Source organism: Bufo bufo, chromosome 1 (genome assembly GCF_905171765.1).
Source record: "Bufo bufo chromosome 1, aBufBuf1.1, whole genome shotgun sequence".
In the NCBI taxonomy this organism is placed as follows: Eukaryota; Metazoa; Chordata; class Amphibia; order Anura; family Bufonidae; genus Bufo; species Bufo bufo.
This window is the reverse complement of record NC_053389.1, coordinates 486295005-486311815: the sequence shown is the minus strand read 5'-3', so window position 1 is coordinate 486311815 and position 16811 is coordinate 486295005.

Below are 16811 nucleotides of genomic sequence, written 5' to 3'. Positions count from 1 at the left end.
CCGACTCTGCGTCAACTAAGTAATTTTCCATGGGAGTTTTGCCATGGATCCCCCTCCGGCATGCCACAGTCCATGTGTTAGTCCCCTTGAAACAACCTTTCCATCACTATTGTGGCCAGAAAGAGTCCCTGTGGGTTTTAAAATTCGCCTGCCTATTGAAGTCGATGGCGGTTCGCCCGTTCGCAAACATTTGCGGAAATTCGCGTTCGCGAACAGAAAATTTTATGTTCGCGACATCTCTACCTGTGAGTGAAGGCAGAGGGATTCGGCTCCCTCTGTCTTCCAATCAGAGCCCACTCAGTGAAATCGCAGGGCTCCGATCAGATGCTATGGCAGCCTGGATGCTGCTGAAGCAATCCAGGCCTGTCACGGCTTTCTCCATACTGAGCTATGCACAAGGCATAGCTCAGAATGGAGAGTGTTAAAATTCTATTTGCCCTAATAGATCTCTATTAGGGTGAATAGGTGAGGGGATCAAGCGATCCCATGTACTAGGCCCCTAAGGGGGCTAATAGTTATTTTAAAAAAGTTTAAAAAAAACAAAAAAATAACATATATTAAAAGTTTCAATTATCCTCCTTTCCCAATTTTACATATAAAAATATATAAACAATAAAAAAAAAACATATTGGGTATTGTCGCTTCTAAAAATGTATTAACTATTAAAATATTTTATAAAATTCCTCTGCAGTGAACACCATAGCGGGAAAAAAAACATGTGATTTGCAATTTTTTGGTCATCTTGTCCCCCAAAAAATTGAATATCGTGATTAGAAAGTCTTACATACTACAGAAATTGTACCATTAAAAACTACAGTTTGTTATGAAAAAAACAATCCCTTATACAGCTCTGCAGACTGAAATATAAAAAAGTTATGGTTGTCAGAATATGGTGATGCAAAGAAAATTTTGATTTTTACAAAGGTTTTTATTTTTTGTAAAGTAGTAGTAGTAAAAAAATAAATAAAATTCAAGTTTGGTATTGCCACATTTGTATTTAGCCACAGAATAAGATTATCAGGTGATTTTTAGTACATTGTGAACGCAGTGATGTCGAAACCTCAAAAACCTTGCCGAAATTTCTTTTCTTTTCAATTTTGCCACACAAGAATATTTTTTTCTCATTTTCTAATACAAGATATGGTAAATTAAATGGTGGAATTAAAAAATTCCCTATTGTCCCACAAAACATAAGCCCTCAAATAATTATGAAAAATAAAACTGTTATGGCTATTGGAACGTGGGGAGGAAAAATCCAAAACGTAAAAATGGAAATAGGCCCGGTCTTTAAGTGGTCAAGGGGGTTCTTCATGATTTAACAATTGATGTTTCCCTAGAATTCCCCATCAATATCAGATTTGTGAGGGTACAAAATCTAGCACCCACACCGATCAGCTATGTGGGACTAGCTTAAAATAGATGGAAATAAGCATCAGAACTACACAGCTCCATCCATTAGTACTGCAAAAAAATGTAAAAAAAAATTACCATTTTACCCTTTGAAGGGAATCTTTCACCAATTTTTATGCCGCCCTCACTTTTAAATCCTATCAGTGCCAGCAAATGCCAATGAGTCCCTTTATTCATGAGCTTACAGCTGTTCCCACCTACCTGATTCTGTTTTGTTTTTCCATATGAATCAGCAGCAGGTGGGCAGGGAATGCCAGGAACTCGTGAATATGGAGACACATCGGCATGCGCTCAAGCTGTTTAAAACAAGATTTTAGCAAAACAGCTGGATCAATTAAAGAAAGTGACCCAGCATTTTACTAAGGGGACCTGTCACTAGTTTATGTTGCCCTTAGTTAGTACACCATAAAACTGGTGACATATTCCCTTTAAAGAGCAGAGTCTGTCAGAATCCTGGGGAAAATGTAGGAGAATAGGCAAGTGCTGTATGCATTGGTTGCATATTGAAAAATACTGCACCTATTAATACTCTGACAGTTTGTCAGGATACTCAAAACAAAGTGCATCAAGCAGTGGGTAGAAGGTGATTTTCAAAAAAAATAAAAAATAAAAATAATACAATAAGATATAGTTAGAAAGCTGCATATGGCTTCAGAAAATGTCTTGCTGTTTCACATTTATGTTTGCAGAGGAATACATATTTATATGTTTATATTTTGTACATATATGGTGATACAAAGACAGCATTTGCCAAGTCTGTACCTATGTTTCTTTCTCATATTGATTTGTTTTTGTCATACAGCTATGCTTTATGAGCTTTAAGTATCTTTCTTTAAACCAACTTGTTCTACCTCAGCTTATTTAAGAATGCTTAAAATGAAATGGGTTGATTTTACAGTAGCTGCATTTACTTTGAGGTATTTTGGTCACTGGTTTAATTCTTACGCTTTTTCCATGCAAACGATCTATCACCGCAAAGGTAGCATTTTTCTTGCAGTGTTCTCTGGGGACCATAAGCCATATGTAGTAGTAGGAGTAATCATAACTAGTGTTGAGTGAAGTGAAGCATTCAAAGCGGAATTCAGTCTAAAGTTTAGAAAAACTTCAATCTGAATTTGTTTGCGCTTCGTGGTAACAAATTAGATTTTTCTAAAATGGCGGCTGCACGTGTTACAAAGTGAAACTAAGTGTAGAGAAGACAAGCATAGCAATGCAGTGCAGCAAGCTGATGGGCAGATAGCTATGCCCTGTGATGTCACAGCCCTATAAAACCCTCATCCTGCAAAGTCCCCGCCATTGTCATGTGAGCTGAGCATAGGGAAAGACATAAAAAGCGCTCATGCGCTAGGGACAGTGTTGCTGAAAATGATTAATAGAAGAATATTGGAGAGGGAGACTGCAGGGAGACTTAGGGTACTTTCACACTAGTGGCAAGGAACTCAAGCAGGCTGTTCCAGCGGGTGAACAGCCTGTCAGATCCATGCTGCCGCTAGTGCATGCGTGCCCCTAGACTACCACTCCGGCCTCATTGACTATAATGGGGGCGAGCCTGAGTTCAAGCGGCAACATGGCAAACATGCCGAAAGGCGGCAGGAATAAAAGTAAGATTGACAATAATGGGGGGGGGGGCGGGCCGGAGTTCCGGCTGCAAAGAGGCGGCAGGAATAAAAGTACAACATTTATTATAGTCAATGGGACCGGAGCAGTAGTCCGGGGTCATGCGTGCACTAGCGGCAGCACGGATCCGACAGGCTGTTCACCCGCCAGGACAGCCTGCCGGAGTTCCTTGCCGCTAGTGTGAAACTAGCCTTATTCTGTGTCAGTTTTGTTTATTTATTCCTACATTTACTCATTTCTATGTCACCAATGCACTGAGATATGTAATTAAATACCAATAAGAGGGAGGCCTTTATTATTCCTGTGCCAGCGTGCCAACCGATACCATCCAGTCTGTACCCCTTAGGGGGGGCCAGCTCTTAATGATGACTATCCTCATCTTTTGCTGGCTTTCCTTCTTCCGAATCATCCTTCAAAGTTTCCATATCCTAGAAAAGTCCACAAGATGCAGAGAGAGGAGGAGCTGAATAGTTGGATGTCCCTGATGACATATTCTCATTGATATTATATGATGTGGAAAATCAGATGGCAGAAGAAGGGCTCCCACCTGTAGGGGAGCTCTGGGGTTGGAGAAGTGGGTACAGCCCCTCTTTAAAGGTGCCTCGACTATATAATGTGGTATTCATTATTAAATGAAAGGCAGCTGCGGACTAATTGGCCTTGTGGGTTCTTCACTGCAGCATGGCAGCAACCCTCCCTCATGTGGCCATACCTTAAGACCCCTTTCACACGGGCGAGTTTTCCGCGCGGGTGCAATGCGTGAGTTGAACACATTGCACCCGCACTGAATCCGGACCCATTCATTTCTATGGGGCTGTGCAGATGAGCAGTGATTGTCACGCATCACTTGTGCGTTGCGTGAAAATCGCAGCAAGCTCTATATTCTGCGTTTTTCACACAACGCAGGCCCCATAGAAGTGAATGGGGCTGCGTGAAAATCGCAAGCAAGTGCGGATGCGGTGCAATTTTCACGCACGGTTGCTAGGAGACGATCAGGATGGGGACCCGATCATTATTATTTTCCCTTATAACATGGTTATAAGGGAAAATAATAGCATTCTGAATGCAGAATGCATAGTACAATAGCGCTAGAGGGGTTAAAAATAATAATAATAATTTAACTCACCTTAATCAACTTGTTCACGCAGCCGGCATCTCTTCTGTCTTCTTTGAGGAATAGGACCTTTGATGACGTTACTGCGCTCATCGCATGGTCCGTCACATGATCCATCACCATGGTAATGGATCATGTGACTGACCATGTGATGAACGTAGTGACGTCATCAAAGGTCCTATTCCTCAAAGAAGAAGACAGAAGAGATGATGGTTGCGCGAACAAGTGGATTAAGGTGAGTTAATTATTTATTTATTTTTTAACCCCTCCAGCTCTATTGTACTATGCATTCTGTATTCAGAATGCTATTATTTTCCCTTATAACCATGTTATAAGGGGAAATAATACAATCTACACAACCTTGAACCCAAACCTGAACTTCTGTGAAGAAGTTCGGGTCTGGGTACCACATTCAGTTTTTTATCACGCGCGTGCAGAACACATTGCACCCGCGCAATAAAAACTGAAAAACGGAATGCAATCGCAGTCAAAACTGACTGCAATTGTGTACCTACTCGCGCGGGTTTGCCGCAACGCATCCGGACATGCTCGTGTGAAAGAGGCCTAAGGCAGAGTGGCCTGGTTATACCTGATTTATAGCGGTTCATGATGATTTAATTAGTCACAAATAAAGTTTCTTTTGGAACTTTAGTGAAGCTGCTGAATCAAATTTTTCCAAACTTCGCTCATCTCTAATCATAACATTCAGTATTGTAATAGGGTAAATAAAATATTTTTTGGCTTTAAGAGAAAATGTCTAAAGTAATGTTATAGAATAACTGGTTAAAATTCTACTTAAATAAACAACAATAAAAAACACATAGGGGGTCAACTGGCTTAGTTGCCCATTGAAACTGTCAGAGTAGTTCAATATTCAGGTACAGGTAATCAATATTAAATAATTAAATCAATCAGTTGACACACAGAAACAATCACAGGTGATGTGTCTGTGGAGATCTCCCTCGAGACCGGCCCAAACCCTTTATTATATTCCTTTAGGATATGGGAGTAACTGGGGGGGGGGGGGGTTTAGGGAGGTTACAGTACGTATGATTGGATAATTAAGAATACATAAATACATGAGATACATTTGCATACATCTTATCATTATGCAACTAGAGCATATGTCATCCTGGACCATAGTCAAGTTTAAAGTTCAGGTTATCATGCACAGAATTTGCTTGGACACGCAAACCGGTCATCTATAATGCTTTTCCAAAAATAAACAAGTCAGAAACCATCTGCAGAACTTGATATATATCTGTATACAAGGCCAATTTTAGTTATTCTCATTGTTATAGCAAATCAGCAGACAATACTCCTTTTTCTTCATATTATGCTGATATGGCATGTACTGACAAACAACTTGCTGAGAACATCCTCAGCTTGACTAGTCACAAGACATAGGAATATGATAAGTTTAAAAGTTCCCACTGAATCGAGCAATACAACTATTATAGAATAGATAATAATTTATATAAAATACTAGCTGAAGGACCCGGCTTCACTCGGGTATATTTAATCAATTTCATTTAATGTTTGTGTGTGCCGTTAAAAGATATCAACACTATCCACTATAACAGTGACATCTACAGCCCCCCACCCCGAAAACAGACCTCCACAGCCCCCTACCCCTTAACATTGACGCCCCACAGTTACCCGTCTCTTAAAATTGGACCTCCATAGCAGCCCACACTCTTAACTTTGATCTTTACAGCAGCCTTCCCCTTTAACAGTGACTTTCACAGCATACCACCCCCTTGAGAGTGACCTCCACAGGAGCCCGCACCCTTAACAGTGACTTTTACTGGATCAGGAGTGTGTCCTTTTAAACAGCTCACTCTCTGACAGCAGCACTGTGCTGTCTGAGTGTGATCTGCAGGGAGAAAGTCACCCTCCCTCCCACCTCTGCAGCTGACAGAAGTAGATTTTTACCTTCATTTTTCCAACCCCTGTCGGCTGAGGCCTGGAGGGGGCTTGGCCTAACCAGGTCGGGGAGTGGCTTAACACGACCTACAAGTTGATTTTTTACTTCATTTTTTCAATCTCAGTCGGCTGAGAAGTGGGAGGGGCGTGGCCTAACAGGATCGGGGGCATGTTCTTTTGAACAGCTCACTCTAAGGGTCCATTCACACGTCCGTAGAATGGGTCCACATCCGTTCCGCAATTATGCGGAACGGGTGCAGACCAATTTATTCTCTATGGGGCCTCAAGAGATGCGGACAGCACACAGTGTGCTGTCCGCATCCACATTTCCGGAGCGCGGCCCCAATCTTCCGGTCTGCAGCTCCGGAAAAAAATAAAGCATATCCTATTCTTGTTCGCAATTGCAGACAAGAATAGGCATTTATATGGGGGTGCCCGCCGGGTGTATTGCGGATCCACAATTTGCAGATCCGCAATGTACTACGGACGTCTGGATGGAGCCTAAGACAGCAGCACTGTGCTGTCTGAGTGTGAGCTGCAGGGAGAAATTCACTGTGCCTCCCACCACTGCAGCTGACAGAAGTTGATTTTTACCTTCATTTTCTCAATCCCCGTCGGCTCAGGAGTGGGAGGGTGTGTGGCCAAAACAGATCATATTTGTGGCTTAGCGGGGCTTGGGGGAGGGGATTTTAAGTATTTTGAGGGTGGACACATTGTGGCAGGGGGCGTGTCTGAGCTCCTTCCTGCAAAAGTGATGCCCCTCTGGGCACCTTACTGGCTCATTTGCATACCAAATAAGCTGGATTTTCAGAGGATAAAAACATCTATTGCTGGAACAAAGGCACATCTTGAAATAAGGTACTAAGTGCTATTAGGCCATGGCTTTACTTCAATAGCAATTATCCTAGTGACAGATTTCCTTTAAAACTCTACTGTACCCACTCCTGCTTTTGGCTACCAAATCATAAGCCAATTCTGAATCATAAGCCAATTCTGATGGGACCATACAGACCTTACAACTGCTACACAGACAGGATCCGTTGTGCATCTCATTTTTCCTTCCTTCTGACAGATCAGAAGAAAGGACAAATAAATGATGATGTGGCCGAGAGCCAAAATAGTGGACCAGTCATGAACTGGGAAGGGTGTGAACAGCATGAGAAGTCCACAGAGTGAACCTATGACATAGAAGTGAATTGGAAGCAGCATGAGGAGGCCACTGGCTGGCAAAATAACAGAGTCTGGAGGTGGCAGCATCAGGAGAAGTAAGAATAGCACAGCAGAAGTTTTCTTTGCTCAAACTGTGTGGCTTTTTTATTTCAGAAAGGTAAGTAGTGCGGCAATATGTGTGAACGTTTTCGGCTCGCAGGCCTTCATCAAACACTGAAAATATAAGAAAGCATTAAACAAAATGAATTTATCGAAAAAATAACGAAATGAAAATTAATAATACAATGACTGAAATGATACAGAATGAAAAAAAAAATAACATAAATTTGCTGTATCCTCAGTTAGTACAGAGAAGAGATCCTTGGTAGAGTTGAGCGAACCCGACCTGTAAAGGTCGGGTTTGTACCGAACTTTAGGTTTTTCGGCACCCGGACCCGAATCCGAACATTTACGTAAAAGTTTGGGTTCGGGTTCGGTGTTCAGCGATTTTTATGGTGCTTTTTGAAAGGCTGCAAAGCAGCCAATCAACAAGTGTCATGCTACTTGCCCCAAAAGGCCATCACAGCCATGCCTACTATTGGCATGGCTGTGATTGGCCAACTGCAGCATTTGACCCAGCCTCTATTTAAGCTGGAGTCACTTAGCGCCACCCGTCACTCTGCTCGGATTAGTGTAGGGAGAGGCTGCAGCTGCTGTGAGGGAGAGATCAGGGAGCGATCTTATCAAGAACTGGTTTATGTACTCAGCGATCTACAGAAAAAGTGTTTTGTGGGTGCAGTGCACAATTTTTTTAAGCCTGCCCTGAGCCAACTACTGCTGAAAACAAACTTTTTTTTCTTCATTTCATCAATATCAATACCTGATCGGCAGCCATTTTATGCAACAATAGTGCACCAGCATAGGCTATCGGCAAGTCCAGATATACAGCTTTGGCATACTGGGGTGAAAAACCCCTCTAATATACTGCACATCTGGGATTAAACAAGCATAAGTGATTGTCACATTTAGGACAGAAATACAGCTTCTTGGTTAGGGTGAAAAAAGCCTCTAATACACTGCACATCTGGGATTACACGTGCATAAGTCACTGTCACATTTAGGACAGAAATACAGCTTTTTGGTTACTGGGGTGAAAAAAGCCTCTAATATACTGCACATCTGTGATTACACCTGCATAAGTCACTGTCACATTTAGGACAGAAATACAGCTTTTTTCTTACTGGGGTGAAAAAACCCTCTGATATACTGCACATCTGTGATTACACATGCATAAGTCACTGTCACATTTAGGACAGAAATTCATCTTTTTGGTTAGGGTAAAAAAAAAAAAAACCTCTGATATACTGCACATCTGTGATTACACATGCTTAAGTGATTGTCACATTAAGGCCAGAAATCCTGCTTTGGCATACTGCGGTGAAAAAACCCTCTGATATACTGCAAATCTCTGATTACACATGCATAAGTGATTGTCACATTAAGGCCAGAAATCCTGCTTTGGCATACTGGCCTGAAAAAACCAGTGCGGCCGCCCCCCCCTCCCCCCTGTTTTTAACTCATTGGTGGCCAGTGCGGCCGTCCCCCCTCCCCCCCTGTTTTTAACTCATTGGTGGCCAGTGTGGCCGGACCCCCTCCCCCACCTGTTTTTAATTCATTGGTGGCCAGTGCGGCCGCCCCCCCTCCCCCCGCCCCTAATTAAAATGACCGACCCCCCATCATTGGTGGCAGCGGAGAGTTCCGATCGGAGTCCCAGTTTAATCGCTGGGACTCCGATCAGTAACCATGGTTAACCAGGACGCTACTGCATTCCTGGCTGCCATGGTTACGTAGCAATTTTAGAAGCATTATACTTACCTGCGATGTCTGTGACCGGCCCGGCGCTCCTCCTACTGGTAAGTGAAAGGTCTGTGCTATAAGCAATGCGCCGCACAGACCTTTCACTTACCAGTAGGAGGAGCGCCGGGCCGGTCACAGACATCGCAGGTAAATATAATGCTTCTAAAATTGCTACGTAACCAAGGCAGCCAGGAATGCAGTAGCGTCCTGGTTTCCATGGTTACCGATCGGAGTCCCAGCGATTAAACTGGGACTCCGATCGGAACTCTCCGCTGCCACCAATGATGGGGGGTCTGTCATTTTAATTAGGGGGGGAAGGGGGGCCGGCCGCACTGGCCACCAATGAATTAAAAAAAGGGGGGGGAGGGAGGGAGGGCGGCCGCACTGGCCACCAATGAGTTAAAAACAGGGGGGGGACGGGGGGTCGGCCGCACTGGCCACTAAAGAGTTAAAAACAGGGAGGGAGGGGGGGCGGCCACACTGGCCACCAATGAGTTAAAAACAGGGGGGGGAAGGGGGTGGTCTGCCCCCTGCTGCCTGGCAGCACCTGCTAGGCAGCAAGGGGCAGTCATGTACACAGTTCTTTTAGTATATTCTAACTTGAAGCGTCCCCATCAACATGGGAACGCCTCTGTGTTAGAATATACTGTCGGATCTTAGTTTCACGATCTAACTCCAATCCGATGGTATATTCTAACATAGAGGCGTTCCCATGGTGATGGGGACGCTTCAAGTTAAAATATACCATCGGATTGGAGAAAACTCCGATCTGATGGTATATTAACCGCCTCCGGACCGCCTAACGCAGGATCGCGTTCCGGAGGCGGCAGCCCTGCGCAGAGTCACGCATATATGCGTCATCTCGCGAGACGCTAGATTTCCTGTGAACACGCGCACACAGGCGCGCGCGTTCACAGGATCGGAAGATAAGCGAGTGTATCTCCAGTCTGCCAGCGGCCATCGTTCGATGGCAGGCTGGAGATGCGATTTTTTTAACCCCTAACAGGTATATTAGATGCTGTTTTGATAACAGCGTCTAATATACCTGCTACCTGGTCCTCTGGTGGTCCCTTTTGTTTGGATCGACCACCAGAGGACACAGGTAGCTCAGTAATATGTAGCACCAAACACCACTACACTACACCCCCCCTGTCACTAATTAACCCCTTATTCACCCCTGATCACCCCTGATCACTCCATATAGACTCCCTGATCACCCCCCTGTCATTGATCACCCCCCTGTCATTAATCACCCCCTTGTAAGGCTCCATTCAGACGTCCGTATGATTTTTACGGATCCACTGATACATGGATCGGATCCGCAAAACACATACGGACGTCTGAATGGAGCCTTACAGGGGGGTGATCAATGACAGGGGGTGATCACCCCATATAGACTCCCTGATCACCCCCCTGTCATTGATCACCCCCCTGTCATTGATCACTCCCCTGTAAGGCTGCATTCAGATGTCCGTATGTTTTTTACGGATCCACGGATACATGGATCGGATCCACAAAACACATACGGACATCTGAATGGAGCCTTATAGGGGGGTGATCAATGACAGGGGGGTGATCACCCCATATAGACTCCCTGATCACCCCCCTGTCATTGATCACCCCCCTGTCATTGATCACCCCCCTGTAAGGCTGCATTCAGATGTCCGTATGTTTTTTTCGGATCCACGGATACATGGATCGGATCCGCAAAACACATACGGACGTCTGAATGGAGCCTTATAGGGGGGTGATCAATGACAGGGGGGTGATCACCCCATATAGACTCCCTGATCACCCCCCTGTCATTGATCACCCCCCTGTCATTGATCACCCCCCTGTAAGGCTGCATTCAGATGTCCGTATGTTTTTTACGGATCCACAAATACATGGATCGGATCCGCAAAAAACATACGGACGTCTGAATGGAGCCTTATAGGGGGGTGATCAATGACAGGGGGGTGATCACCCCATATAGACTCCCTGATCACCCTCCTGTCATTGATCACTCCCCTGTCATTGATCACCCCCCTGTAAGGCTCCATTCAGATGTCCGTATGTTTTTTACGGATCCACGGATACATGGATCGGATCCGCAAAACACATACGGACATCTGAATGGAGCCTTATAGGGGGGTGATCAATGACAGGGGGGTGATCACCCCATATAGACTCCCTGATCACCCCCCTGTCATTGATCACTCCCCTGTCATTGATCACCCCCCTGTCATTGATTCCCCCCCTGTAAGGCTCCATTCAGATGTCCATATGTTTTTTACGGATCCACGGATACATGGATCGGATCCGCAAAACACATACGGACATCTGAATGGAGCCTTATAGGGAGGTGATCACCCCATATAGACTCCCTGATCACCCCCCTGTCATTGATCACCCCCCTGTAAGGCTCCATTCAGACATTTTTGGGGCCCAAATTAGCGGAAATTATATTTTTTTTATTACAAAGTCTCATATTCCACTAACTTGTGCCAAAAAATAAAATCTCACATGAACTCACCATACCCTTCACGGAATCCAAATGCGTAAAAATTTTTAGACATTTATATTCCAGACTTCTTCTCACGCTTTAGGGCCCCTAGAATGCCAGGGCAGTATAAATACCCCACATGTGACCCCATTTCGGAAAGAAGACACCCCAAGGTATTCTGTGAGGGGCATATTGAGTCCATGAAAGATTGAAATTTTTGTCCCAAGTTAGCGGAAAGGGAGACTTTGTGAGAAAAAAAATAAAAAATTCCTCTAACTTGTGCCAAAAAAAACACATTTCTATGAACTCTCCATGCCCCTCATTGAATACCTTGGGGTGTCTTCTTTCCAAAATGGGGTCACATGTGGGGTATTTATACTGCCCTGGCATTCTAGGGGCCCTAAAGCGTGAGAAGAAGTCTGGGATCCAAATGTCTAAAAATGCACTCATAAAAGGAATGTAGGCCCCTTTGCGCATCTAGGCTGCAAAAAAGTGTCACACATCTGGTATCGCCGTACTCAGGAGAAGTTGGGCAATGTGTTTTGGGGTGTCATTTTACATATACCCATGCTGGGTGCGATAAATATCTTGGTCAAATGCCAACTTTGTATAAAAAATGGGAAAAGTTGTCTTTTGCAAAGATATTTCTCTCACCCAGCATGACTATATGTAAAAAGACACCCCAAAACACATTGCCCAACTTCTCCTGAATACGGCGATACCACATGTGTGACACTTTTTTGCAGCCTACATTCCAAAGAGCACCTTTAGGATTTCACAGGTCATTTACCTACTTACCACACATTAGGGCCCCTAGAATGCCAGGGCAGTATAATTACCCCACAAGTGACCCCATTTTGGAAAGAAGACACCCCAAGGTATTCCGTGAGGGGCATGGCGAGTTCCTAGAATTTTTTATTTTTTGTCACAAGTTAGCGGAAAATGATGATTTTTTTTTTTTTTTTTTTTGTTACAAAGTCTCATATTACACTAACTTGTGACAAAAAGTAAAAACTTTCATGAACTCACTATGCCCATCACAAAATACCTGGGGGTGTCTTCTTTCCAAAATGGGGTCACTTGTGGGGTAGTTATACTGCCCTGGCATTTTAGGGGCCCGAATGCGTGAGAAGTGGTTTGAAATCAAAATCTGTAAAAAATGGGCAGTGAAATCCGAAAGGTGCTCTTTGGAATGTGGGCCCCTTTGCCCACCTAGGCTGCAAAAAAGTGTCACACATCTGGTATCACCGCACTCAGGAGAAGTTGGGCAATGTGTTTTGGGGTGTCATTTTACATATACCCATGCTGGGTGAGAGAAATATCTTGGCAAAAGGCAACTTTTCCCATTTTTTTATACAAAGTTGGCATTTGACCGAGATATTTATCTCACCCAGCATGGGTATATGTAAAATGACACCCCAAAACACATTGCCCAACTTCTCCTGAGTACGGCAATACCAGATGTGTGACACTTTTTTGCAGCCTAGGTGGGCAAAGGGGCCCATATTCCAAAGAGCACCTAATGAGTTCATGGAAGTTTCTATTTTTTGTCACAAGTTAGTGGAATATGAGACTTTGTAAGAAAAAAAAAGAAAAAAATCATCATTTTCCGCTAACTTGTGACAAAAAATGAAAAGTTCTATGAACTCACTATGCCCATCAGCGAATACCTTAGGGTGTCTACTTTCCGAAATGGGGTCATTTGTGGGGGTTTTCTACTGTCTGGGCATTGTAGAACCTCAGGAAACATGGCAGGTGCTCAGAAAGTAAGAGCTGCTTCAAAAAGCGGAAATTCACATTTTTGTAGCATAGTTTGTAAACGCTATGACTTTTACCCAAACCATTTTTTTTTTTACCCAAACATTTTTTTTATCAAAGACATGTAGAACAATAAATTTAGAGAAAAATTTATATATGGATGTCGTTTTTTTTTTGCAAAATTTTACAACTGAATGTGAAAAATGTCATTTTTTTGCAAAAAAAATCTTTAAATTTCGATTAATAACAAAATAAGTAAAAATGTCAGCAGCAATGAAATACCACCAAATGAAAGCTCTATTAGTGAGAAGAAAAGGAGGTAAAATTCATTTGGGTGGTAAGTTGCATGACCGAGCAATAAACGGTGAAAGTACTGTAGTGCAGAAGTGTAAAAAGTGGCCTGGTCATTAAGGGTGTTTAAGCTAGGGGGGCTGAAGTAGTTAATAGGGACTCCTGACTTTACATTGAAAGTCAATGGGGGACGGATCCGTTTGCAATTGCACCATATTGTGTCAACGTCAAATGGATCCGTCCCCATTGACTTGCATTGTAAGTCTGGACGGATCCGTTTGGCTCCGCACGGCCAGGCGGACACGAAAACGCTGTAAGCTGCGTTCAGGTGTCCGCCTACTGAGCAGAACGGAGGCCAAACGGTGCCAGACTGATGCATTCTGAGCGGATCCGCATCCACTCAGAATGCATTGGGGCTGTACAGATGCCTTCAGGGCCGCTTGTGAGAGCCTTCAAACGGAACTTACAAGCGGAACCCCGATCGCAAGTGTGAAAGTAGCCTTACTGGGGTGAAAAAACCCTCTGATATAAAGCACATCTGTGATTACACGTGCATATGTCACTGTCACATTTAGGACAGAAATACAGCTTTTTGGTTAGGGTTAAAAAACCTTCTGATATAATGCACATCTGTGATTACACGTGCATAAGTGATTGTCACATTAAGGCCAGAAATCCTGCTTTGGCTTACTGGGGTGAAAAAACCCTCTGATATACTGCACATCTGTGATTACACATGCATAAGAGATTGTCACATTAAGGCCAGAAATCCTGCTTTGGCATACTGGGGTGAAAAAACCCTCTGATATACTGCACATCTCTGATTACACATGCATAAGTGATTGTCACATTAAGGCCAGAAATGCAGCTTTTTTCTTACTGGGGTGATAAAACCCTCTGATATAAAGCACATCTGTGATTACACGTGCATACGTTACTGTCACATTTAGGACAGAAATACAGCTTTTTGGTTAGGGTTAAAAAACCCTCTGATATACTGCACATCTGTGATTACACGTGCATAAGTGATTATCACATTAAGGCCAGAAATACAGCTTTTTTCTTACTGGGGTGAAAAAACCCTCTGATATACTGCACATCTGTGATTACACGTGCATAAGTTACTGTCACATTTAGGACAGAAATACAGCTTTTTGGTTAGGGTGAAAAAACCCTCTGATATACTGCACATCTGTGATTACACGTGCATAAGTCACTGTCACATATAGGACAGAAATACAGCTTTTTTCTTACTGGGGTGAAAAAACCCTCTGATATACTGCACATCTGTGATAACACATGCATAAGTGATTGTCACATTAAGGCCAGAAATCCTGCTTTGGCATACTGGGGTGAAAAAACCCTCTAATATACTGCACATCTCTGATTACACGTGCATAAGTGATTGTCACATTTAGGACAGAAATACAGCTTTTTTCATACTGGGGTGAAAAAACCCTCTGATATACTGCACATCTGTGATTACACATGCATAAGTCCCTGTCACATTTAGGACAGATATACAGCTTTTTAGTTAGAGTGAAAAAACCCTCTGATATACTGCACATCTGTGATTACACGTGCATAAGTGATTGTCACATTAAGGCCAGAATTACAGCTTTTTTCTTACTGTGGTGAAAAAACCCTCTGATATACTTCACATACGTGATTACACGTGCATAAGTCACTGTCACATTTAGGGCAGAAATACAGCTTTTTGGTTAGGGTGAAAAAACCCTCTGATATACTGCACATCTGTGATTATGCTTGCATAAGTGATTGTCACATTAAGGCCAGAAATCCTGCTTTGGCTTACTGGGGTGACAAAACCCTCTGATATATTGCACATCTCTGATTACACGTGCATAAATGATTGTCACATTAAGGCCAGAAATATGCCTTTTTTGGTTACTGGGGTGAAAAAAGCCTCTAATATATTGCACATCTGGGATTAAAAGTGCATAAGTGAGTGTCACATTTAGGCCAGAAATACGCCTTTTTGGTTACTGGGGTGAAAAAACCCTCTGATATACTGCACATCTGGGATAAGACGTGCATAAGTGAGTGTCACATTTAGGCCACAAATACTGCTGTCATATAGAGTTAAAAAAAAAAAAAATAGTGCAATACCCTACATCAGGGTTTTATTGGCGGTTCATTTTTTTTAACAGATTTAACCCCTTTTTACTTTGCTTTGTGAACGCTAACTATGAGGCAAACATCTAATAGGACGCTGTCATGGTCGTGGTGGTGGCGTTGGTGGAGCCTCTGGTGCAGGGAGAGGACGTGGCCGTTCTGCCACAGCTACACGTCCTACTGAACCTACTATCTCAGGTCCCAGTAGCCGCCAGGATCTACAGCGATATTGGGTCGGGCCTAATGCCGTTCTAAGGATGGTAAGGCCTGAGCAAGTACAGGCGCTAGTCAAAAGGGTGGCCGACAGTGGATCCAGCACGTTCACATTATCTCCCACCCAGTCTTCTGCAGAAAGCGCACAGGTGCCCCCATGCATATCAGGGAACCTGTCTGAGCCTCAAGTCATGCAGCAGTCTCTTATGCTGTTTGAAGACTCTGCTGGCAGGGTTTCCCAAGGGCATCCACCTAGCCCTTCCCCAGGGTTAGAAGACATAGAATGCACTGACGCACAACCACTTATGTTTCCTGATGAGGACATGGGAATACCACGTCAGCACGTCTCTGATGATGACAAAACACAGGTACCAACTGCTGCGTCTTTCTGCAGTGTGCAGACCGAAAAGGAGGTCAGGGAGGAAGACTGGGTGGAGGACGATGCAGTGGACGATGAGGTCCTAGACCCCACATGGAATGAAGGTCGTGCCACTGACTTTCAGAGTTTGGAGGAAGAGGCAGTGGTGAGACTGAGCCAACAGCGTAGCAAAAGCGGAAGCAGGGTGCAAAAGCAGACCAGCCGTCGCCAAAACAGTTCACCTGCTACTGGCCACCGTCAACAGGGACCGAGCACACCAAAGGCAGCTTCAAGGAGTTCCCTGGCATGGCACTTCTTCACACAATGTGCTGACGACAAGACCCGAGTGGTTTGCACGCTGTGCCATCAGAGCCTGAAGCGAGGCATTAATGTTCTGAACCTTAGCACAACCTGCATGACCAGGCATCTACATGCGAGACACGGGCTGCAGTGGAGTAAGCGCCTGCAAAAAGAAGAAAAGGCTCAGGCCCCTCCTG